The following is a 26729-nucleotide window of genomic DNA, read 5'->3' as shown; positions in this document are numbered from 1 at the left end:
TAACGGCGCCAATTAATTAGTCAAGTACATATAAAATCCCAAGTGTTTATTTAACTTGATCTTTAAAAAAGAGTCAAAAGACAGATACGTAAAGAGCTAAAATGTGTAGCAACCTTTTTTTTTTTATTTCAAATTTTATTTTTAGAAAAGGGAAACATATAGGTGATTGTGCTTTGTAATCAGTACATATAAATGATACTTTATGGACAAAATATATGTAAACAAATAGAAGTCCTTAGAACAGAGATAGGTGGAGAAGCAAATAATTATCTTTGTAAAATTAATAGCTAGGTAAACTTACGTTCTTAGAGTGACCTACTACTTTCTTTTTACATAACCTAATGCAAAGTTTTGCGCCATCTCACATTCTCTTTTACTCACATATTTTAGATAGATCATACCTTATTTTTGATTCACCAATAGCAAGCAACTCACTTTTACAAAGAATACACACATTGCTGATTAATAGTCTTATAATAGATTGAGTATAATGGTAGCAAACATTTATTTAGTATTTACTACATGACAAACATTTTTTAGTGCCTAATGATATTAACATATTTAATAATTAGTGCAATGTTTTGACAAAATACTCTTTATAATCTCCAATTTTCAAATGAAGATGCTGAGAGACTGGTAAGTTCTTTGCTGGTATAACTGGACCATAAACCGGTAAACTTTGGTTCCATATTTGTGCTCTAAGTTGATTGTAGTTTAATTACATTATAGGATCTGATAAAAATCAATGGTCCTAAATAAAAAAAAGCACCATAAGGACAGAAGTTTTTTTTTTTTTTTTTTTTCCCCACACTCCACGATATATGTGGCTACATGTGACTCCATGTGACTACAGTGACTGCATGAACGTATACATAGGTTACATTATTAACTGGGGTATAAGGTATTAATAAATTCTGAAAGCCTAAATGATGATTCACTTTTCCCTAACATCCATCATCAGAAACACTGCTTTGTTAATTTCCAGAGGTATTAATCTGGAACTAATGGAAAACCTGTGATCTCTGGAAGGTTTCCACATTCAGGGTCAACAGATGCCTGATAAAGAAGAGCTACTTTTAGAGAATCAGATGAAGCAATTATTTTTCACTAACTACTCGAAGCCCAACCAACTTTGTTGTCACAATGTCTAAAGAACCCAATTGCTCATGTAAAGTGGAATTTTACATGTAAAGTTATATATTTATTGACAGCTTATAATAAATCATTCATAATAAGAGAAAAATACATCCCATGGTCAAGCACAGGAACACAAATTAGAGGCCCGTCAAATCAACTTCAGGGTGTGCTAGATGGCACAATTACAATGCACAAAATTGAATCTTCAAGATCTGAAGCTGTTCTTTGCTGAGAAATTTTATTGCTTCTTGCTCAACTTCTAAGCGGAGTATTTTAGAATTTAATTATTTGGTAAAAGCAGCACTTATCTTCCCCTTTTTCTCAATAGTATATTAAAAAAAAAAAAAGATTTTATTTATTTGATGAAAAGAAACAGCAAGAGAGAGAATACAAACCAGGGAGTGGGTGGGGGAGAAGCAGGCTTCCGGCTTATCAGGGAGCCCAATGCGGATCTAGATCCCAGGACCCTGGAGTCATGACCTGAGCCAAAGACAGACACTTAACAACTGAGCCAGCCAGGCACTGTCGTCGTCGTCTATAGTGTATTTCTACGTGTCCTGTTGACATTAAAAGAAACACGTTCAGGAAATTCCACTTTTTAAAATCTTCCTCCTTGGGGGTTGACAAGAGCTCATCCTCTTTAGTCATCACAAAGAGAACACACTGAGCACCTGGCATGTGCTAAATGCCTTGCTGCACGCCATTTGGGCTGCCAAGAAGTGGAGGAGTAGGAAGGAACCCCAAACAGCTTTAAAAGTGGAAATGTATATCAAAGGTTTCAAAATAAGTGTGTACATGTTTTAGAAAGTGAGAAAGTAAAGACTAATGTGAAGTGGGAAACGGTGGAAATATTTGTGAAGGATATGGGAAGTATAATTTTTTAAAAGATTTTATTTATTTATTTGACAGACAGAGATCACAAGTAGGCAGAGAGGCAGGCAGAGAGAGAGGAGGAAGCAGGCTCCCGGCTGAGCAGAGAGCCCGATGTGGGGCTTGATTCCAGGACCCCGAGATCATGACCTGAGCCTGCGGCAGAAGCTTTAACCCATTCAGCCACCCAGGCGCCCCGGGAAGCATAATTTTTATTGTGCACTTAACATGCTAATAGGACTGACATGAAGCAGGAGAAAAGGTGGAGAGTAAAGTGGCCAGCAGGGAACCGCAGGATCTAACTTAGTACAGGGTTCATGTTGGAGAAAAGGCAGTTAAGACCGGTCTTTTATTGAGGGCTGTAAAAAGACCAAATTTGATTTAGATGTCAACCACTAAGATGTAAAACAACAGAAAACCACTATAAGTTATTTTAAGATGAAAGCAGCATTTAAGGAGCTTAGTCTGGCAGAATAATGGATGATGGATGGTTAAGCAGTACAATGAAGAGACAGAGAAACTCTTTGGAAGGGGAGATGCTTCAGCCTTTCATGGTCAATGTAAGGAGAGTTTGAGGTTCCAGAAATTATAACAGTGTAAATAAAGAAGTAGGGGGGTGAGGTTATGGATACTGGGGAGGGTATGTGCTATGGTGAGTGCTGTGAAGTGTGTAAACCTGGCGATTCACAGACCTGTACCCCTGGGGATAAAAATACATTATATGTTTATAAATTAAAAAAAAGAAGAAGCAGCACTGCTATACCTGGAGATATATTTGGTGGAGATGGACATATTCTGTAGGATACAGAACTTTGTAAATTAGTTCTATAACTCTGCTTTTTTGAACTGGATAGTTAGAGGAAGGATGATATCAAGGGTATGATAGCTCTTTTTCCTTGTTTCAGTGTATACCTTTATGCTGGTGGTGCTAGATTTTGAGTAGCAGACCTATCCATAATAATGGTCAAAGCTGGGGCTCCTGGGTGGCTCAGTGGGTTAAGGCCTCTGCCTTAGGCTCTGGTCATGATCCCAGGGGTCCTGGGATTGAACTCCACATCAGGCCCTCTGCTCAGCAGGGAGCCTACTTCCTCCTCTCTCTCTGCCTGCCTCTCTGCCTACTTGTGATCTCTCTATGTCAAATAAATAAAATTTAAAAAAAAAATGGTCAAAGCTTATTTGACAGTTTATGCTTTGCTATACTAAACAAAGAATTTATACTTTTCTCCAAAATCTGCTTCTTCTTACATGATAGAACTTCCTGATCTCTCATCTAGCTTGTTTCAGAATAGGAACTTTCCAAGGATTCCCATCATTCCCATGTTTCTTCCAAACGCTAGTATCCCAACTCCGCAACCCTCCATTTCATGGTCACTTTCCTTCTCCGGACCTTCACTCTCTCTAACCCAGTCTGATACGGTAGCTCTCTGACCTCCTCCTCACTTCCAGTCATTCCCCACTCCAGAGCGTTCTCCAGCTGCGATGATAAACCTTCCTACGTCGCAGATCTCACTATGCTCTGCCAAGTTTACAATTCGTCACCCTCTTGCCTGTAGAATGATTCCCATTTCCCTAGGGGCGTAAAATACCTTTTGAACATTTTGTACCTTTGACACATGCATTCACTGAACACCTAAACTGGGCCACGTACTGGGTATGAGAGCTCTGGAAAGCAAAAGTTGACATTGTATCTACCCACGTGGAATTTAAAACACAGTGGAGGACAGATACTAATCAAATAATTACACCAAAAATGTAAAATTGCAGCTGTATAAAGTATTGAAAAGGAGTTTGTGTGATCATATAATAGGGATTTTACCCAAGCAGGGAGGTCAGAGAAGACTCCCTATGGGAATAGTCCAGGTACTAACATCTGGAGGACAGGTTGGTGAAAGAAGAGAGTACTAGGTTTATCATACAGTAGGTTTCCAGGGGGAAGAACACTTGCGAAGTCCTGCTGCACGCAGAAATATGCCTGGGGGGAGGGACTTCAGAATCCTCCTTTCGATTGGACCAGAGAGACTGTAGGGCAGTATTTCTAAAAGTAAGGCTCAAGAGAGGAAAATAGAACACACAGGGTTTGTAGACTAGTGAATTGATTCTGAACTATTGGGAAACCAAAGAGAGGCTTTAGGTAGGAGGGTGGCATGATCAGAAACACATTTAGGAAAGAACAAGTATGGTGGGTTGCAAGGAATAATCAATCTGGACAAAGCATATAAGCTATTGAGTGTTTTGCTAAGACAGGTCATGGCAGCGATGATCTTAAAGATCTAAAAAGAAAGAAGCTATTGCCTGATGACTGAAAAGTAATAAATGCCTATATTGATTATAGTGTAGAATCAAGAAAGAATATAAATAGCAAAAATAAGGATTTAAAAAATAAGGAGACAAAATAAAGAGGATTGGGAAGCTGGAGTTTCACAGAGATCTATGAAAGAAATCTATGCTAGTTATGGGGCATTTGGAATCATCATGCATTAGAACCATCATGCTTGCTACCTAGGAATCAGTTTTTTTTCGGCAGCTTTGCCATATGATTTAAGATGCTATGTGGTCCCAGTTTTCCAAGAGGCATCATGTCGCATATTCTTGAAGTTTCACCCAAGAACTACCTGCATTGGCATCATCAAACATAAATTAAAATATCTTGAGGACAGAAACACCCCAGGTGCTACTAGTCTTCTTGATGGAGTCTAAACTTTCTGAAACAGTGGGAAACGAACGAAAGCATGGATTTAGTGTCAAAAGTACTCAAAGTGTGGCATGTATCACAAATTTACATGCTCAAAAAAACAAAACAAAGACCCAATAAACAAATGCACACGTTCAAAACATTGGGAAAACTTTGCCCGTGCAGCTAGATTCAGAATTCAAATCATAGTAGCATAGCTTGGCTATGTAATATCGTAAAAGTTATTTGATTTCTACGGGTTCCAGTCCAAGAGATTTATGTATTGGCTTTTTCAAGTCTCCTGCCTCTCAGTCAAAATTATGTCCCCCACCCTTCTGGGTTTCTTACCCAACCTCTGTGAGCCACTTTGGGGGAATCTGCTGTCTCAGTCCCATCAGTCAGACCTGGAAACTGTGAAACCTCTGTGTGCTCCCTCCACCACCACTCAAGCACCAGCCTAACTTGTGGGATGCTGAGACAGTGGTGGCCTTCTGTTCAGTCTCAGCAAGCTGCTGACTTCTAATGAGGAAAGTGCTTCAACTAGATTTAATGTATGAAGTGTCATGAAGAAGGAGGTTCTCTTTTATTCTACTGCAATTATTTAAAGTTTTACAAATGGTTAATTCCCACTCAATTCTTAGCCATTTCATCATAAAAAGAAGTAATGAGATTTTTTTTTTAATTCTTAAATATGGTTTAATACTCTTCTCCATTTCTGTACATCACAACACCAAGATTTCGCTGCTTAGGATCTCTCTGTAGAGGCTATAGAGAATGCAAAGGCTACGGTTTTCACCCCCTCTTATTTACGTGTTTATGTGAGTAATGAGATTTTGACAATATAAATAAGCCACGAAAACCAGCAAGACACGCACACATTTTGTAACTAATTGGAAAACTATGGAGGTAAGAGTACCTAATTATTGTAAAAATACTGCAGACAGTCTATAGCGAAGTAGGCTATACATTTACATATATGTGTTAAAAAATGAGTGATTGCTATAGGCCTAGCTAAAACTCTTAAGTTTATAGCAAGTCAGATTCATTTTTCTTTGTGATAACAGCAGAAAAAAAATGTAAAACAAAGGTTAAATATTGTTTCATCACTTATAACAGTAAGCTATTTAATAATTGATAACAATGTAATGGACTATGAAAACCATTGCCATTTTAAACAGGACCATTTCAATATCTGAAATACCATGAGGGCTATAATTGTTTTTATTTTCAAAATTAATAAAAGTTTCACCCAAATCATCTTGAATACTATTGTTCCTTGGATAAAAATTCAATCTGAAACTGACAATTATGCACATGGCAAATCTTTATGCTGGGTTAGAGTGTCCCCAGCAGGTGGTTTACTTATGATTAATGATTTACAATTCTTGAATATTCAGATTGGTAAATGTGCTGGTGCTTTTTAATTGCCAAACTCTTATTACCCCAGCTTGCCTTATGACAGCTTGCCTTCATTTTAAACATGTTGTTATTGAACATGATTTAAAATGAGTGCCAGAAGTATGAGGTGTCTTAGTGCATTGACTGCTATGGGCAAACACGCTGTACATGCTTTTCTTTTGTGCTGACAAAAATAAAAATAAATTACAATTTTCTGATAGCTTGTTCAATATATTCAGATTTTAAAAAGACTTTGACTACTAGGTTTTTGGATCTCTTCCATCATAGTTTATCATGAGTTACAACTCAAAGTATAATCAAATATTATAATCTCTAAGAGGCTTATATTTTAAAATTATAACTCCTCAGGGGAGTAGTTCAGCTTCAGTAATATTTGACAATATTGAGAGGATATAGAAGATTTATAAAGAGGTTTACAGGTCTAAAATGGTTTATCCTAGAAAAGATAAAAAAAAAAAAGGTAGTGTATTGATTTCTATTTTGAAGTACATGAAAGCTTATTTTGGTTGATAATGGACATGAAAATATATAGGAAAACCCAGTGTGTGGAAAGAACCCTATTCTTAGAAGACCTTGACTCCTACTAATTATCACCTACCTAAAGTCATTTAACTTCTCTAAGTTTTTATTCACGAATCTGTACGTTGAAGCTAAAAATAGCTGTCCTAATTATATCACAAGGTATTTTTTGAGAATCAGATGTTTCAATTTCCTGCTAAATTGTGTGGGCATGATGTGGGCAAGGACCATCTTGCTTTAATTCTTTCTTAGGTAATATTACTTTAGTGTTTGCTAATGAACGAATGAATGACTCAGAATACAAATGTAAAAGTAAATTATAAATGGTAAATCATTATCCTATGAGTTTTAGTAAACCAGAAATCTTAATTGGTCCAGGGAAAACCTTTTCTATATTTTAGGACAACCACTGGCAGTTATCAATTACAGAAACTTTCATACCCATAATAACTTGGTAACAATCTTTTTTGTTTCTTGTATTTTTCAATCTTGGAGAAAAAGGAAATGTATCGAGTGCTTATCTTACACATTGCACATACATTTATTGAGTTATTGAAACAAAATGATGTGTATTTGGGCCTCATGATCTTATGTCTAGTTAAAGGTTGAGGAAAATAAAACAATGCTAAATAAACAGTTTTATATTAACAGTTGTTGCCAATGCAGTGTACAATGGAAGTTTAACAAGGTGACCTAACCCCATATCATACAAAGTGGAAAATAATGTACTATGCCTCTTATAAGTGTTTGTATTCCAAAGACATTTATTTTAGCACATCTTTTGTGCCACTCTGTTTGAAACTAGAGATAGGTGTAAGTAAGTAAGATAGATTGAGACAACTTTATGCCTATATATTATCTCCGTTTTACAGATGAAGATGTAAAAGCTCCAAGAGATTAGGTTTCTTGTCTAAAACCATACAGATAGTTAATTAACTGGGAACTCCCACACAAATATGTTTGACTCTACCATGATGCTTCCTCTAATCCATTTAGAACACTGAATTGGGAAGTATTGTTTAGGGACTCTTCCATTTTCTGTTCAGTGCATCCAGTGTAATAACATAAGCCTAAGAAAATTATCTAACTCTGGCGTTATGTTTTCCAAATGTCATAATGTCTATTTTTTATCGTGGTGTTGCCCTGAATTTTCTTTTTTGTTTTTTAAACGGTGACTTCTAAAAACAAATATAATATGTTTATATGGTTAAAGGTATAATCTTCTCAGGTGATTGCACTTTCTGAAGGGACCATTAGTTCTGTAAGTAGATCTTAGATCCATCATCTGTATGAAGTATTTTGTCTTGGGGCAGGTTGCATTATTGATCACAATGGTTTTCCCATTCGTCCATGAATATTTCCAGAATGTCTTGGCTTGCTGTATTTAGTTACCATAATGAAGCTAGTGATATGACTTTTCTCTTATACTTCTCCTTTTTCATATTTAACACAATACGTTGGCCATAGTAGTACTCCATACACATATGTTAAAACAAACTAGCCTAATTCATAGAAATTATAACTTCATAATCATTATTCTTCCCAGTAGAGAACCGATAGTATTCTGAAATATCCTAGCCTTGTTTGTAAACACATAATTTATTTATCACTTCACATTTTCAAAGTATTTGTTGGTATAAAATATTTAGGAATATTAAAATGACCATTGTGTCTCTAGAGTAGAGATTTTTTTAAATTACATTCTCTTACATGGTCATATACTCTCTATCTGTGACTATTCACAGCTTAATTTACCTTTCTTACATGTTCACAACAATGCTAGTGACATTTTTATTTGGGGTTTTTTTGTTTGTTTTTACATTGTAACAATACCCCTCAATAAGTATTATACACTGAATTATGTATAAATCATGCTAGTGATATCACTTGGCTAGCTTCATATGACACAATAAAAAAATAATTTAATTTTCACAGGTGATTTTGTAGTTTTATTTAAAAAGCAGAATTTGAAAAAAAGTTAAAAAATAAAAAAAAATAAAAAGCAGAATTTGTTGATTTATGATTTACATTTTAATTTTCACTGGACATTTTTATCAAATACATATATAAATATTAACATATATAACAATAGCAGTTATTAATCACTTCTCTAACCTGTGAACAACAAAATATATTGATTATATTATTGTTGTAACTTCACTGAGTTAGGTTCACTTATTTCTTCCCATGTGAATTATATGTCTTCACTCTTCTTTAATTGCTATGTGTTTAATTTTCCTCCACTGCAGGAAGCCCAGCTATTTATAGTTTTAACTTCTATGAGGTTTTCCATCATTTGAGCTTCACTGATCCATTACAATGCATTGTTCTTTCATGATTCACGTTGTCTTACATTTATTACTACCACACAACATGGGTTTTTTTCATGACATGTTTAACATGCAGTTTAGTGTGCATAAAACATTAAATGCCCTACAGTGAGCAACTGGCTATTCTATTTATATTTATATTGTAATATGTCTGTGCTATTGTTTTTGTAACTTTCTTACTATGGATTAGCAATGTTGGAAGGAGAGGGAGCCAGAAAATATCTTCTGAATTAAATCTATATGTCTGTGTGTGTATGAGAGAGAGAGGAAGAGAAAGAAGCAAGGAAGCAGAGAAAGGCAGAGAAATGGTTTAGACATAAACAAACAAACTTAAAGAGAAAATCGTTCTTTCAATAGATAATTCAAAAATTTATTTTTTTAAAGATCTTATTTGTTTATTTGAGAGAGAAAGAGTTAGAGAAAGAGAGAAGGAGCAAAGGGAGAGGCAGAAGCAGATTCCCCACTGAGCAGGGAGCTTGATGTGGGGCTTAATCCTGGGACTCCAGGACTTGAGTCTGAGCCAAAGGCACACACTTAGCCAACTAAGCCACACTAGCACCCCTCACAAATTTATTTTCATCAGACTTCTAAGATTTACAAACCTTTAAAAGGAAATAGAATTTTTCAGCCTTATGTTCCTCTCAGTGTCTAGCGTTGTACATGTTTATGGCAAATGTTGTCTTGAATGCAGGTGAATTGAATTTACAAATATCTAACATATGTGATGGGGGATTGAACCATAATATGTTTTCTGATAAATACAGCAGTACACAGATTTAATGGTTCAATTGGCTAAAATAAGAAGTTCGTAAGATTCCTAATATGAAGCCTCTCATGATGAAGTGGAAGAAACAAACCCAGAGTCAAGTAAATATAATTAATCCTGAAAAGTCCAAGTTACACACACACACACACACATACATTGAAATTTTACTCTAGAGGGATATATGACCAACTGTGGAAGAATCTGTGATAGTGTACAGTTGAAGTGACCTGTCAACTGCTCCTTGAAAAATATACATATGGGGATGCCTGGGTGGCTCAGTGGGTTAAAGCCTCTGCCTTCGGCTCAGGTCATGATCCCAGGGTCCTGGGATCAAGCCCCACATCAGGCTCTCTGCTCGGCGGGGAGCCTGCCTCCTCCTCTCTCTCTCTGCCTGCCTCTCTGCCTACTTGTGATCTCTGTCTGTCAAAAAAATAAATAAAATCTTTAAAAAAAATACACATATGTATGATCTCTGATCTATCAAATTCATGGGTGTCTTATGCAGATAAAATTGAATAATGCATGTATCAGTGCTTGGTGAACTCTAAAAAACAAAAGAAAGAAAGAAAACATACAAGTAATTGATATTGTAATTAGAAACATATATTTTAATGTCCTAATAGTTTTTTCACTGAGAATAACATAAGGATCAATGTGGAGTCCTTTGCTAAGATATGTGATTTTAGGAAAGTCTCTAACTTCTCGGAAACTCAATTTTCTCATCTATAAAACAGAAGTTAATAAGGCCCATTTTGCATATTTGTTAAGAAAAGTATTCAAGATTATGGGTATGAAAAGGAAAATACTGGTATCTGTTGGTATACAAAATTGTTAGTATCCTGTGACTTCTACTTAGTCAGAAGTAACTTAGTCAGAAGTAACTGTGTGTGTGTAAACACACACACACACTATTCAGTGTTTGGAGCACCTGTTACTTACCAAATACTGGTAAAATGGGATGCTAAACCAAAGATTATTGGAACTCACATTTGGTGAGAAGATTAAGAAGGCTGATTCAAAAAGAAGTACTTACAAGTAAGGGCAGTGTATTTACCTCATTTGGATCAAGTACAGGAGTCATCCTGAAAGTCTTTCCAGAAAAAAAAAAATCTGTTAAAGAAGTAATTACTGACTTCTATATTTTAAAAATGAGATTCTCTAATGACAGAGCAAAATCAAGGTGATAGTCCAAATAGGGGACTGATGAGGTGAGGAAATATGAAACCTAGAAAATCAAAGAAGCTATATAAGGATTTTTAAGGTCAGCTATTATTGGGGTACAAATCCCCATATTGGATTCTTGCAAACCTATATTTCTTGGTTTGGACATTTCCAGATTCTTTGAAGTGTCCAGAACATGTAATATATGAGATCTGAGTGGTATTTCTAGTAGCTGAAGTTCCTATAGCAACTTTTATTAATAAGAGTATTAATAAGACAAAGTATCTCTCATCTTTTTCAATTTACACCTATTTTGAAGCTAAATATCTTGAAGAACTGATGTGTTTTTATTAACTATTTTCATTATTTGAATACTTGTGTATAGGGCTTTTCTTATTAATATTCTTCTAACAAGTAATGAATGTTTATTCATATTATATATTATAACCATAATCTTATTCTTTCATAAAAATGGAGATCTAAAAAAAATAATACTGAATGATGGATTCTGCAAATGATTGAATCAAGCTTTAAACATTTTTTCCTCATAGAATTTTCAGACTTTCAACTATTGACATTAATCATTCTTATTAGATCTACCCAAGTAAAATAGGTTTTATAACATGTATATAACTGTATTTGTTAATTTTGACTTTTTAGCCTGTTAAAGAAATACCATTCCTCCTATTTTCTGTTAAAGAAATACCATTCCTCATATTAATATGAGGTTGTCAAAAGTACACCCCCTTTAAAACATTTTTCTCTATTTTCATTTAATAGCAGGCATAATAGATAATGCTTATAAAATTAGAAATGCCTGTAAGAAGTTTTGATACTGTCATTGAAATTTGACAAAGAAAGTCTTAAGTAATTTTGTTTCTTTGCAATGAAAAGTGATGATTTCATTAGAGCTGAAATGAACATAGCTGTGTTTTGTATGGTTATATCATGGAATGGTTAACAATAATTAAGGAAATACCTAGGAGGTTTTTTTAAATTGTATGCTTTATAAAATTGTGGCTCGTTAAAAGACTTTTTACATCCAATGTAAATATGATATATGGATATTTTAAGGAAATTAGTTTATATTAATTTGTTGCATTTAAATTATATAAACAGAAAGAAACTAATATCACAATATGTCAACAAATAATTGAATTACATTTAGTAAGTAACGTAAGAAATACCTTTGAGAATCACAGTAAATAGATCATAGATTATTTATGAAGATAACTTGCTGCTAGTAAAATATTATCAAAAAACTTTTCTAAATTTTCCAATGGCAGTATATTTGTAATGCCCTCCGAATTTGAAAGGAAAAGTTATGAGGCTGAACAACACAGTACATGAATATTCGATTTGGAACATAAATCAAGATCACCTTTTGATTATTGAGCCTGAAATGTTTTCTTCACATCTTTACATAGCTCTTGTGATTCTTGTGACCTTTAATCTCTATTATGTATAATTTTTCTTTGAGAAATAGCTCAAACTTATTCAAAACAAAAACCTAAAACAAACAACAGAAACACTTCATAAAGACAAGGAAAACCAAACCAAACGCTAGAATCCTAATGTGATATAGTCAGAGAGTTCTGGATTTTGACTGTAATGATCTCTTTTCCAGTTCTGGCATTTACTTGTGCCCCAGATTTGTTTTGTTTTATTCTGTTGGTATTGATGATATTCCTTAATTTTTCTTAACCTAATTTTCCTTATCTGTCAAAACAGACACGGGAATATTTGATCACTGAAGTCATTATTTTATTACAAATGAAATCTTGTCAAATTATACAGTAAAATTACAGTAGAAGAATTTAGGTCACTTTATAAACTGATTTAAGTGCCTTTTTTTTCAGCCTATCATGATAAATTAGTAAATTAGTTAAGATTTTTTTCAAAAGTTAAGTTTTTCTAATTGTCCTTTTTCTAGTAATAAATTCTCAATTTCATTTAATATCATTTATTTTATATCTGGTTTGGTATTATATAAAATATATTTTCATATGTTTATGAAGATTATGAAGATTACTGATATTTAATTGCTAGGAAGAGAAAGACCTTGGATTAGAAGTAGTTTTTAAATCACTTCAGAATCAGAATAGTTGAAATGGAATGTAGTCACTTCTTGACCTCTTCTAAGAAAATAAAATTTGAGACCCCACAAAGAAAAAACTTTGAGAAGTCACAAATGAACACAAGGAATTACTTAGATGCACACAGAAACACATGTACAAACACACTTCGGTGAGGACAAATAATTACTTTAGTATTAAACAATAGCAAGTTATTTCAAAATTGAAAGTTTACGGCCCATATGCTTTAATGTTTGCATGAAACACATTTTAATGCAAAAATGTAACCTCTCATCAGAATGATAGATGTTGGTTCTTATTTCCTTTGTGAAGGATAACCCTTTTTATCTCCAGTGATATTAATCCAAACTGTCTGTTCCAAATCTCTTAGGATATGGCTAAATGAATAGGCTATCTCTGGTTATTTGCTTCATCCTCTGAGTATTTATTTTCATTTCTTAGAGGCATTTCTACTTTGTATATTGGGTAACTGACATTTCCTTTCATGAGAATTATAGGTTATTTAAGTAAAATAGTATATTTCCAGTACACTTGCGTGGTATCTAGAAATTTTTCTCATGTCTTTCTGTTTTATTTCCCATCAGTTGTGCGGTACAATTATTCTTCCCAGAAAAGCCCAAACTTTACTATTGTTCTTTCAGCAGCCATTAATTTTAAAATTCAAAACTGAAATTCACAATTATAAAGTATATTCAAACATTCCTGACTAACTGATGTATCTTACTGGTTTAATGGTGACTAAAAAATAATAATGAATATGATTTAAAGTAGATGAAAAAGAAATGAAGACATTTAAGTTCAGTTAAGGACATGAAATGCAAACCAAAAAAAACTCTCTTAAAAATAAGAAAAACAGCCAATTGGCATAATTTTAATTTGAATCTAATTCAGTTTGACAAACATTTGGCTTATTGTTATTATAAGCTCAACCTGACAAGTTTATAAACCATATCTCTTAGAAGGACTTTAAAGTAAAATTGAAGCATATGAAAACACTCTCCTTTTTTTCTTTATTTCATGTATTTCTGGTGTTTTTATTAGCATTATTCTAGTTTGACACACATGCAGTTCCTCCAACAGACTGCAGGGCCCTTGTAAGAATAAACACTGTTTTGCATTCTGTTTTTTTTTTTTCCACCCTTGCTGCCCTGACAGTGCCCCACACATAATCCCTTCTATATAGTCTGTGTTCTAACACTGTGTGATGACTCAAATGTCATCCGAAAGCACTAAATATTAGCATCTCAAAAAAGCTTGATTTGCTATGCACTTTTCACATTATTGATATACTTGAGTTTTGACTTTTTTTTTCTATATATGACCTAAATTTTCCAGGCTCTGGGTCAATTCATAGATATTACAAAACTCAAATTTAATTTTATGACTTAGGGATACTTTGTTATAACACCCTTTTATGTGATGTTATTAGACATGTTTTAATAAAAGTACAATAGTAAGACTGTAACAAAAGGATTGCAATACTGGAAGGTGTATGACTTAGTCAGATAAGACTTGGCATAGCAAAGTACAGCAGCTTTAATATACACAAAGATGGATAGGAAACCAACAGTGAATTGAAAAATGCAAAGTTTTGCTCACAAGGTGACCTGGGAGAAAGGCAGTCAGTAGGGGTGAAGATTTTACTGGTTTAATAATAAATAGGTATACATAAATAATTACTTTGTGACAGTTTTAATGACAACCCAGCCATGGGAGAAGATAAATCTACATATTGAAAGAAAGCAGTTAAATTGTTGACTTGCAGAATGACAGAAGTAAAGAGGATACATTTAAGTGGAGACAGGCAGCTTGTCTAAATATGGCTAATATTAAATACAGGTGATTATAGCATTTGAAATTGAAATTAAAAATAATCTCCGATTCACTTATTTTAAAATTTCCAAGTCCCCTCAGCTGCTTATTTCACCAGGTGCTGGTACAGTTGGAACAACAAGCATATCCAATGATTTAAAAATAACATTCACGGGTGTCACCTGATGTCACTCCAGATAAGAAATGCTGTTCCCAATCAGAGAGAACACTCTCTGGTATTCATCCTAACACCTCCCAAACCTGTACTACACATTTGTCATGCATTTTTAAATAATCTTTTGGATCTCAAACATATTAAATAGATTATGCTTTTTGAAAACGGTAAACACAGCGAAGAAATGAAATGCTTTGGCTGTAGGAAACTTCTGCATGTACAAAGCTTTTTTTTTTTTTTCATGATCAGGCTTAAAGAAACTAAAGACGTTTTTATTTTTTCTTCGAAAATACTACAAACTGAGTCAAATTTTAGCGCGGTATTCATGACTTTTTGTTCTTCCAAAGGATATTTGAGGCCTAAACTTTTAGGCTGCTCAGGTGCATGGCCTCTTAAATATATTGGTTCAGATCTGGGGAAGTAAGCAAACATTTATCAAGGCACTCAGGCAAGCGATGTGCTAAGTGCTTTGTGTGCATTTACTTTTCCCAATAAAAGTCCTATGAGGAAGATATTTTATCTATTTTACAGATAAAGTAACTGAAGTCCTGAAAGGTTAACTTGATTTCTCAAGATCAAAAAGAAACTCAGTAACAAAAACAGGATTGGCTGTTAGAATTCTCTAGAAAGCACACACTTTTCTATTTATGTACCTAACTATCTCTGTAAGGGTTGTTTCTCCAATTTATGTGGAAATAAATAATGACATAATTTTTTAAAAAAATGCATGGATGTTACATCTCACTGCCTCCCCCCACCAATTTGACTTTATAGTCTGAAGATAAGGAATCAAATCACAAATGCATTAACTTTTATTGTTCAAATCACAGATCGGGTTTCTTCAGGCATCTGTGCAGGAAAAAAAAAAAAAAAGCCTTATTTAAAAGGTTGCACAGAACATTCACTTTTCATTACTCTGAAAATGAACTAACTTGACTTAATTTACAATAGTACCAGCTCTGTACAGTCAGAATATTTGGGGAGATCATGGACAGAGATTCCCTAATCTTATCAAGCAATTCTGGGTGAAAAATATAATTGACAGTCTCATAAAAGATAAAACACAAGATGGCAGAGATAAATGAACATGAAATATTCAGTAACACACCGTAATTATTGTGATGATTCTCATACTTTTTTAAAAACCATCACTAAACTCTGAAGGTCATGGAAATCTGAAAGAAAAATAGAAAATAAAGGGAAATATCAAATAGAAAAAGTATAGTACAACCATAATGCTATTGTACAAGTTTTCAAAGAAATGGAAGACTTCGGCGTCAAGTCACAAGGCATCAACTGCTTCACTTTGATTTATTTGGATGATCACATCAGTCTGTTGAGACCGTTGTGAAACTAGGCTTTGGTCTTTGGCATTTTGACAATGACTTTTAGCATCATTTTCCACCAAATATGGAGAATAGTGTTATTTTTCCTCATTAACTAATTAGTAAATTTAAAGAGATAATTACTGATTACTGTATTAAAGGAGAGCATTTTTAGAAGTCTTTTGGCAATCCCCCTACCCCCACTGCCTTTTTTTTTTTTAAAAGATTTTATTTATTTATTTGTTTGACAGAGAGAGATCAGAAGCAGGCAGAGAGGCAGGCAGAGAGAGAAGGAAGCAGGCTCCTGGCTGAGCAGAGAGCCTGATGCAGGACTCCATCTGAGGACCCTGTGATCATGACCTGAGCCGAAGGCAGTGGCTTAACCCAGTGAACCACCCAGGCGCCACCCCGCCCCCCACTGCCTTTCATGTTAGCATTTCCTTCGACCATCCTTCAGTTTGGTCATTTTCATTAAGACTGTCATTCCAGTCACTTTTTCTCAAAACTAGGCTGTATTTCTCCATCTTACACATAGTTCTTTTCAAGATGTTGCCAGCCTCTTTGCTGAGTCCATATGCATCAAGGTGACAGCATTTCCCTGTAACTTAGTGTCAAAATAGCAAATAAGGTAATATGATATGATATAATGAGGTGAACTCACACTGCCTCCATTTAACTGAACAAATAAGAGATACTTTCCTGCAAAAGAGATGGGGGGTGGGCAGGAAATTAACTGCAAATCTAGAGAATGAGAGGAGCCTCTCTTAATTTATATTGCATCATATACTAGAGAGATCTTGATTATAAATCTTCTTGAATCTAAAATGATCTCCTCTCCCTACTCCTCCACCCCCTTTATTCCTACATCTATTTAGACACTTAAGCTTTCCAGAAAACCGTAGAATTGTGCATCTCTCTGAGACAAGTTTTTGATAGAAGGCTTAACGCAGTTACCAACCACTTGGTAATGATGTTACCTAATTTTTCTTGAAGGTTAGTAAGAAGAGAGATATTATCCACGTGTGAACTGACAGTTTAAAGTAGAATTCTGCAAGCTCTTTTTCATAAAGTGATACAGTGTATCTTTTGGCTGGCTTCTATATTTTGGGGACATTGGCAGAATTTAAATAGCTGTATTAAATAGCTGCAAAAAGGTAGTCATAACTACCTTTTTTATAATATTGCTTCAATGGAGAAGTATTTCCCAAATGATAAAGAATATATTTGTAAATTACTTCTGGAGTCATAACCTATTAATACTTTAAAACAAATTTTATAAATGTTTTATTTCTAAATGACATTTAAGGCGCTCATGCATAATTTGAGAATTGCCTACATAGAGATTAATTTATAATGACTATTTATATTCTTCACTCCAAATTCTGAGATCATAGACAAGATACCCCAGAAGGTCAAATCCTTTGATATGATAAACCTAATATTTCAGACTGACAAAAAGCTACCAAATATCAACTCAAAGACACCATTATTAGGTAAATACATAACTTCTCTGGTTGTTGTCTCCTTCCAAAAACATTGATTGAATTTATCCTGCTATAAAGATTGTGTTTATAATCATTTATAGGATTTTAATGATTTATATTACTGTGTAATACAGAGATAATTTTTAGAGGGTGCCAGACATAATAAATAAATTCTTTTCTTATAAAAGAGAGAAAATGTAACAAAAGGGTAAAAATATTATTGAAGTGTTTATTATAAAGAGTCATTTTCTACTTTTTCTCAAAATCTACATTGACATGTCTGTTACTTGAATTATCTAATCTCATTTTCCCCTGGAAGAAATATTTATAACTTAAGTAATGATATATTTTCTTATAGTTATATAACACATAATATTTAAATTCTCTAAAAACTGAATTAAAAATAGGGTATATTCATCTGAAATATGAAGTGATTATTCATTGAAGATCAGATTGCTTAGAAAATAGTGAATAAAATAGCTCATATGGAAGAGTGTTCATTTATCTATCTATCTATATATATATATCTTTATTTGATACTTATCATAAAGTTAACATACAGTTATAAATTAATTATTTGCTGATGTTTATTTGACAAAGCTGTAACAGCAACATAACCAACTCCATTAATGCAGGGACAGAATGAAAATTAAGATAGAAAAGTATCAGAAAATATATGTCATTATAGAGTCATGTGAAAAATACTAAGGAATGAAGAACGTTGTATGTACAGATTGTATGTACAGATATTTTACATTGTATGTAAAGATATTTTAATCCACACACATCCAAATGAAGTTCAGTAGCATCTGTTTAGAACTAAAAACTATTTTATAGTAATTGGCAAATAAAAGTGAAATTCTTCTAGAAAATATTAATGCCAATGTACCTATATTTACATATTAAATTGGTGAGGCTTTTCTTTTAAATAAAAGCAAATTGTCTTTCCCTGCATGAAAATATAATAATACCATCATGATGTTAGCAATTGTTGAAAACAAATTAGAACAGAGAAATATAGATGTTTAAGGACTCACTCTGGCTATTTGATGTTATCTTTTCCTCTGTAAACTTAACATTTTCAAATTATAGCAACCTGTCTCATTCTTAATTTTCAGGAAAATAAAAAATGATATTTAAGTACCATGACAAGCATAAATAGAAATTGAAAGGAAATTATTTAAATGTAATGATAATAGAATGTTATTCCATTTACAGAAGACTATTTCAATAAGAAAAAGTTTTTAAATATTGGTCAAGTTTTCTTCCCTTTTTAAGGAAACTTGTTTTATAATTGGAAATCAGGTATTTATAAATCAAATATTGCAAATGTTTCCATCAAAACAAAATGCTTTTTACAATAGTTTCCCTCATGTCTTTGGTCATTTGATAACAAAAATTAACTTTATTATATTTTAATATCATGCTTTATGAAATAGAGCAATAATAGCAATAGCAATACATTATTTTTAAAAATATATATAAAAATGGAAATTGTATTCTTGATATGAACAGAAGGTCACTTGGAAATAAGTCATATTTTAGGCTCAGTCAAATATATAAAACTAATTGTGAGAAGAAAATAAAACATTATGTTAACCTCTAATTATTTAAATATTTGTAAAAGGTCTGTGGAATCCCTAAGCAAGGAACCAAACTCTAATGACACATCATTTTTGGTATAACTTGTTCTGTTTCCAGCACTGCATCCTGAGTCCAGTGCAGAGGCCACGAGCCTAGTATTTAAATAATGTCATCACATCATAACTTCTGAATGCTCCAGGGAACCTTTATGAGATAGGCAAGAACAATGTACTAATATCATGATGAGGAAGCTGAGGGCAGAGAGGGGTAAAGTGTATATAGTAGCTTGGGTATTTTGCACAAAAATTGTATGCAACATAGTCTACCTTCTCTTCCAGTTGAAACTTACAATATGAGATTTAAAAGATTTAAAAGATTAAAAGCAATAATTAACTTGAGTGCTATGGAGTTAATTACATAAAATATAAGATTACTTTATATATGCTTTAAAGAATTATCCCAACAGCAATGTAGGACATTATAAATACAAAGAATGCACATATTTACATAAAACAGAAACATTGTTTCCTAATTAGAGAGCTTTGTTTTGCTTTTTTTTTTTTTTTTTGAAAATTTAATGTATTGAGAAACTCAGGGATTCCTGAATGTAATACCCTAAGAAGCAAACTCCAAAAATACACTGACCTTGTTATAACCTAAAATGTTCCCTTCAAAACTGTTCAATTCAAAACAGAACTGCACTTGCTGTATCACAGTGCTACCAATAGTAATTTAAGGTAACTGTCACTTTAAAAGTAGCCATCAATCCTGCCTAAATATACATTATTTTTATATAAAAACCCTGGTATCTTCTTTCAACATATATTTCCAAGAGATCTAATACAGAGAATAAGCCTTAAAAGCAACTACATTTTTCTGTTATGCTACTGTGAAAGAAAATTGTAGTCATTAGTCAAAAAAGTGAATAAAATTGGTTATATGCTACAGAATGACCTTGATATTGATTTTTAAAAAATATTCTTATAACCTGCATGATACCAAAACAACTACTGTTCACAACCTCACCTGTATAAAGAAACTATTTTCCATTTGGAAAACATTATACACTTGTCAGTTAAAGAAAGATCATATTGGTCAAGAACATTTTAGTGACTGGGATTATAATGAAGCTAGAGACATGATATTATTGTAATACAACTGCATGTAATTTGAAGCAAATGAATTCTTTTAAATTTTAAATTTCATGGCGTTTTGAGTATGTAGGAATGCATATGAAATAGTATTATCATATTTAGTATTAATACTTATAATAGAGACTGATAAAATGAACATTGTCTCATATTTATGTGTTTAGTAAATCCCAAATTTTGGTAATATATTTTAAAAGTAAGCTCTTGTTTTCCACACCTCTAGTGAAATACACTAGAAATCTATATAGGTATTTCAACAAAGTAGTAGTATTTTTTTTAAGATGTTGCCTATGGGCCTCAGGCAATTTCTAAGTCTTTTTTAGTTCCTGAGATTTCAACTGAGAAAAAGTGTCAATTAGTTCCAATTTTGATGATGTTATTCATGATGCAGTCTCTAATGTAACATAATTTTGGGAGAGGGGTGGAGAGACTTGGTGACATGTTTCCTCGGGACATAAACCAAGACCAATATACTCAGCGTTCTATACCATTGTCTAATTGTGACGTAGTCAAAATAAATAAATTAATAAATAAATGTGACACAGTCTGTGTCAACACATTTAAATAGAAAGTGATAAAAATCCATTCGTTTTATGATTTTCTCTGTAATGTCAAACATATAGTTTAGATACTTAGAAACATCTCGGTATATGACTAGTTAAACATTTAGGGTATATTTTGTAATTTGATGATGACATTTACTGGATATACTGACCATACTGAGGGCAGTAATAGTAATATTAAATTTAAATCTCCTAAGGTAAAATCTATCTGGAGTATTTTATTCAGTTATTAGACCTATATTTTAAAGAAGATATCGATAAAATAGGACAAGGACCAGAATGGTTTAATAACATCATAAGAAGAATGATAAGGGTTACTGGGAAGAACAAATTTAAGAAGAGAATATTTGGTTGGGAATAATACACAAACAAATAATTTGAACACATTGTCCTGTGGATGATAATCTAACTTGAGTCTATAAGGCATAAGGAATAACTAAAGTCAATGGTTAACTACCGATAGAAATCCCTGGACATTATAATGAAATTAGCTTGTCCTTGCTAGGTGTCTTTGAAGAGTGGATGATGCAGCCTACCTGGGTGATTGTAGAATTCATGTTAGGAGTACAGAACTGGATGAGGCATCCTCTAGAGACTCATGTAATTTGGATGATTTGTAAATTTAATGACTGAATTATTTCCCTGATAAATGTTTCCCAAATATTTCAACATTTTGAATGTTCAAGATAGGTATTATTAGGGCAGAATGTTAGACATGGCCAGTGCTGGAGGTCCAAAGTGGTTGAATAGCAGCAATTTCATGTGATTCATCTACATCCATAGTCCTCTAAGACAATTCTCTGAAACGAGATAGAAATGAACCGGAAAAAAAAAAAAAAAGATTCTATTAATCTTCATCTTCACAGCATAAAGTTGGATTGGCCACAGAAATGAATCAATGAATAAGAGTAGCCAACATCCCAAACTTCTTTCACCTTATTTAATTTTTCATGGTTCTTGTTCTAATAGAGAAACAATACCTAAACCAAAAACTATAAAACTCAGTTGAGCTAGTAGATGTGAAAGTACAGTGGAAGTTATGCTGTCTCTCTGTGGGTGCTAGTTTTTAATATCATAGTAAGAGAGTGTGACAAAAGAATTATAAGGCTATCATGATAGAAATAATTGCATGTAAGATAATAAAGCTGAATAACGAAGAGAAATGAGAAAAAACAATTGGTGATAAATGGTGATAAACACTGTAAATAAGAGTCAGGATATCTGTACTCAATTCCAAATAATACTATCCTCTTAGTGACTCTAGCTAGGCATGAAATTCTCTCACCCTGAATAACTCATCTATAACTTAAGAGCAGTGGTATTAACTGACCTTAGGTGGCTTTTGAAACTAAAAATTCCAGTACTGTTTGAAAATATTTAAGAATAAAAAAATACAGGCTCTAGTCCATGCAGTGACTCTTAATCTCACAAAACAAACTGAGGGTTGCCGGGGGGAGGGGGTTTGGGAGAAGGGGGTGGGATTATGGACATTGGGGAGGGTATGTGATTTGGTGAGTGCTGTGAAGTGTGTAAACCTGGTGATTCACAGACCTGTACCCCTGGGGATAAAAATATATGTTTATAAAAAATAAAAAATTAAAAAAAAAAAATAAAATAAAATAAAATTTAACAAGAAATCAATATGTTATCTCGATTTAGTTAATGTTGAAAAGAATATTTAGAGGCCAAAATTAAATTAAAGGATTTAGTCTATGAGAGAAAAATGTATGCATAATGCTTTATTTTTATATTTTGGTTAAATTAACTATATAGACTTGGTTGGAATACCAGTTCAGTCCCTTGTCAGTTTGTTGGTGTGGTAGCCTTTCAGACCTCTGCAGGAACTAGCCTCTGACCCCAGGCTGATGTGCTCTGAACTCCATCACTGTGGTTGGTTTTGAGGCACCATTGTCCATTGGCTGCTACCAACCAGTGACTAAACATGGCATGGATATTGAGATAGGCCCGCTCTGGGAAGATATGTGACTTTGATAGTCTGAAGGATTCCAGATGGCCTGGCCAAACGTTCTTTGGAATTGTACTGCATTTTAAATGCTTCCATTCAACTTTTCTTCCTTCCCTCTTCCCTTCATTCAGGGTGGTCCTGCCTCACAATGTGATAGCTCCAGCCTTTAGTGGCTCCCTCCTCTTTGATGAACACAGGCATTTTCTCCTATAAATCTTTTGCATGTGTAATTGCCTTTTAGCATCTCCTTCTTGAAGGATCTGGAATAATAGGTCATATAGAGCCTTCACATTTTATTCAGTTGACTCGTCTATAAATTGGAGATAATAATACCTAATTTATTTGGTTAGGATGACAATTAAGTGATATCTTTGAAAATATAACACATTAATTATATAATGTTTGTACATGTTATGTTTTATTCAAATTCAACACATTCTTATTCATTGAAATTTTTGTCCCACCATTCTTGTTCAGAATTTGCCCTCAAACTAGATTGCTCTCTCTCCATCTATGCATATCTAATTCCTATATCACTTAGTAGAACAATCATTAAGGTCACTTCTTTCATAAAACTTTCAAAGTTAAATTTTTTTTTTCCTCTTCAAGACTACTAACACAATAAAAATATTCTCTCTTTTTCTTTTTCTTTTAAATATTTTATTTATTTATTTGACACACAGAGAGAGACAGCGAGGGAGGGAATACAAGCGAGGGGAGTGGAAGAGGGAGAAGCAGGCTTCCTGCTGATGCGGGGCTTGATCGCAGGACCCTGAGATCATGACCTGATCTTAAGGCAGACGTTACAACGACTGAGCCACCCAGCACTCCCAAATAATTTTCTCTTGAATGCTAATTCTTTATTTTTCATATGCCCCATTCTGAATAGAAAGTGGTATAAGGTCAGGGTCTCAGTCTCATCCATGTTTATATTCCTGGGAATCTGGTACCTGGGGTGTCAGCACATGTTAGTTAAATTTTTTTAAAAAGTTTATTTAATGGAAGTCAGGGGTCATATCAAGTAGAAATGGGTCATAGAAAAGCTTGGCTTTTCTGTTAAGTGCAATGAGAAGCCATTTGTAGTTTCTAAACAGGGACTGACAAAACAGGATATATGTTCTATAGTGACTGCAGTGGACACGGTGGAGAAGACACTGGGGTTGGGATTTAAGGACTGTTCTGAAACCGATGTTGTATTTGCAGATGTACAGCTGCCCTTTACCAATTAGCACTGTAACTTACTGATTATGCATTCTGTCTCTTTAGAAGCAGTCACTCCATTACTTTCCAGCCCTAATAACTAATCTGTAAGCTAACCTGTGCTATTAAACTGATGAGAAAGACATTTAAAGAATGACCTTTCCTATATTTAACCCATATCAGTAGCTATGATGCTGGCAATCAACTCAGACTGGCTGTAGCAGAGATTAAGCAATGGAATCTAATAGGGGATTCCCTCCCCTCAGGGCCTGGCCTGGCCTGATAAATGACATAGTAAACAACAACAACAACACCCAACAACTACAGGATTTATTTTCTTTTCCTAAAATCTACAGGATTTATTCCTTGCTTTTCATCACGGAATATACTTCTGAAGAAGTCTTCAGGCACAGGTGTATAGTTGTAGGCTTCAGAGATTCTGGAATTTATTTTAAAAGCCATAACATCATTATTTTGGTGGATGTGGATCTGTAGACTATCAAATATGAAGGAATGAGCAAACAAACATATTCCAAAGCTCAGCCTAAATGACACTGTCTCAGATTATCTACGGTTCTTATTTCCTCCATTAGTGCAGGTAATCGAGTGTTTGAATTTGAAAGTGCACGTTTATCGCATTGTTCCATTATAGGTAATAAAAGTGACCTATGTGAGGATATTAGATTAGTGATTTTACTTAGTTTTCACCTTATGCTTAGAAGGTGTGAAATTGTTAACTTGTTCAAATTAAGTCATTATCCAGTTATGTAACAAATAGACTTGGGCTTAAAAAGCTTAACTAAGCAGAGGCAGAGGGGAAGGAACAGCTCCATCAAATGCTTCAGAAGACCCTTTCTACTGCTGTTCTTTATTTTTACGTCTCATTAACAGCAGTATTAACTATCACATACTGCTCGTAGAGGGGAAATTGGAAGAAATTAAGCATTCTGCAATAATCCTCTTAAAAATATTTTAAGGATAAGAAAGAGTTGGGGTTTCTGTTTATTATTTGTTTTTAATAATCCTTAGCTACATGTCACTGTGAACCTTCTTGTCACAAAATAGATAGGTACATGAGGAACCCTAGTATATTACTTTGCTAGGCCTGTCATAACAAGGTATCATGAACACAAGGGCTTATTCAACAGAAATGTACTTTTGCACAGTTCTGGATACTAGAAGTCCAAGATCAAAGTGTTGGCTAGTTTAATTTCTTTTGAAGTTTCTCCTACTGCTTTGCAGACAGCTGCCTTCTCACTGTGCCCTCATATGGTCACCTCTCAGTCTGTGTATTGTCTCTGTCTTAATCTCTTTTTCTTAAAAGAACATCAAAATCATATTGGATTAGGGCCTATCCATATGACCTAATTTTACTAATTATCTCCTTAAAGGCTCAACTTCCAAAGTTAACCATATCCTGAGTTTTGAGAGGCTAAGAATTTTGGCAGGGCACAATTCAATTTCTAACAAATAGGAAACTTTTGTCCATTTATTCAATGCATATTTTTTCTTTATTTGAAAAATATCCTAATTCGTATAAGGAAGAGGTTCTATAGTAGAATTAAATATGACATTGTGGTATCATCTCTTTAGATTTCCATAGATATTTGTTTTTTTCTAAATTTTAGAGAGCCACACAGAGAATATTTAAACATGGAGATAATCAAGACAAGACCAACTAGGAGGAAAAGAAGAGGATGAATATAAGAAAAGGAAGGAAAATGAGTTCAGAGTTGGACAAACATAGGTCACGACCTCTAAGATTATAGTCAATATTTTGCTTCCTGGGTTCCATAAAGGACACAGAGGTAGGATATTACTTTCAGGAGGTTTATTGACCAGTTACCAAAAAAAGACATAGAGATGGGTAGCTTTTGTTACTCTTTGAGCCCAGGTTTCTAAAAAAAAAAACAAGAGAAAAAAAAAGATGTCATTATGTCTTTCTAAAGGTGATAATGCCTAAGGGATTTGTTCTTTAATCTGGAGCATATCAGTATATTTCTCAATTCTATCTCTTTGGGTCCCCCCCCTTTTTTTTGTGGTGTTATATCACAAATATTTTGTCTGGTTTGGGTTTTTTGCTTGTTTGTTTGCTTTAATAATTTTGTCCAATGGGAGTATGAAATGCTCTTTTTTTGGTGAAAATGTTGCACAGCCACTAATCGAAGTTATGATAAATATTTTTAAACGGTTAGAGAAAGGCACATAGATACAGATACAACATGATTTCAATAAGCTCAGAACATTTCTAGAAAATATCAAAGCAGAATTTTGTGTGAAAGATTATATACATAATATAAACTTGCATACCACTTTAAGAAGGTCTCCTCTAAGCTTACATTTGTTTTTGATTTTTTTAAAGATTTTATTTATTTATTTGACAAAGAGAGAGAGATCACAAGTAGGCAGAGGGGCAGGCAGAGAGAAAGAGGGAAGCAGGCTCCCCAGGACCCTGAGACCATGACCTGAGCCAAAGGCAGTGGCTTTAACCCACTGAACC

The 26729-nt window shown here is 33.6% G+C and overlaps 1 protein-coding gene across 3 annotated transcripts in view; it reads left to right on the top strand.

The window, feature by feature from the left end:
- CADM2 (cell adhesion molecule 2) overlaps positions 1-26729 on the top strand; it is a 1101138-nt gene that overhangs the window by 233747 nt on the left and 840662 nt on the right. The window lies entirely within an intron of this gene.

The sequence above is a fragment of the Mustela nigripes genome, chromosome 2 (genome assembly GCF_022355385.1).
Source record: "Mustela nigripes isolate SB6536 chromosome 2, MUSNIG.SB6536, whole genome shotgun sequence".
Taxonomy (NCBI): domain Eukaryota; kingdom Metazoa; phylum Chordata; class Mammalia; order Carnivora; family Mustelidae; genus Mustela; species Mustela nigripes.
The sequence above is the reverse complement of the archived record's forward strand: the minus strand, read 5'-3'. Positions and strand labels throughout refer to the sequence as shown.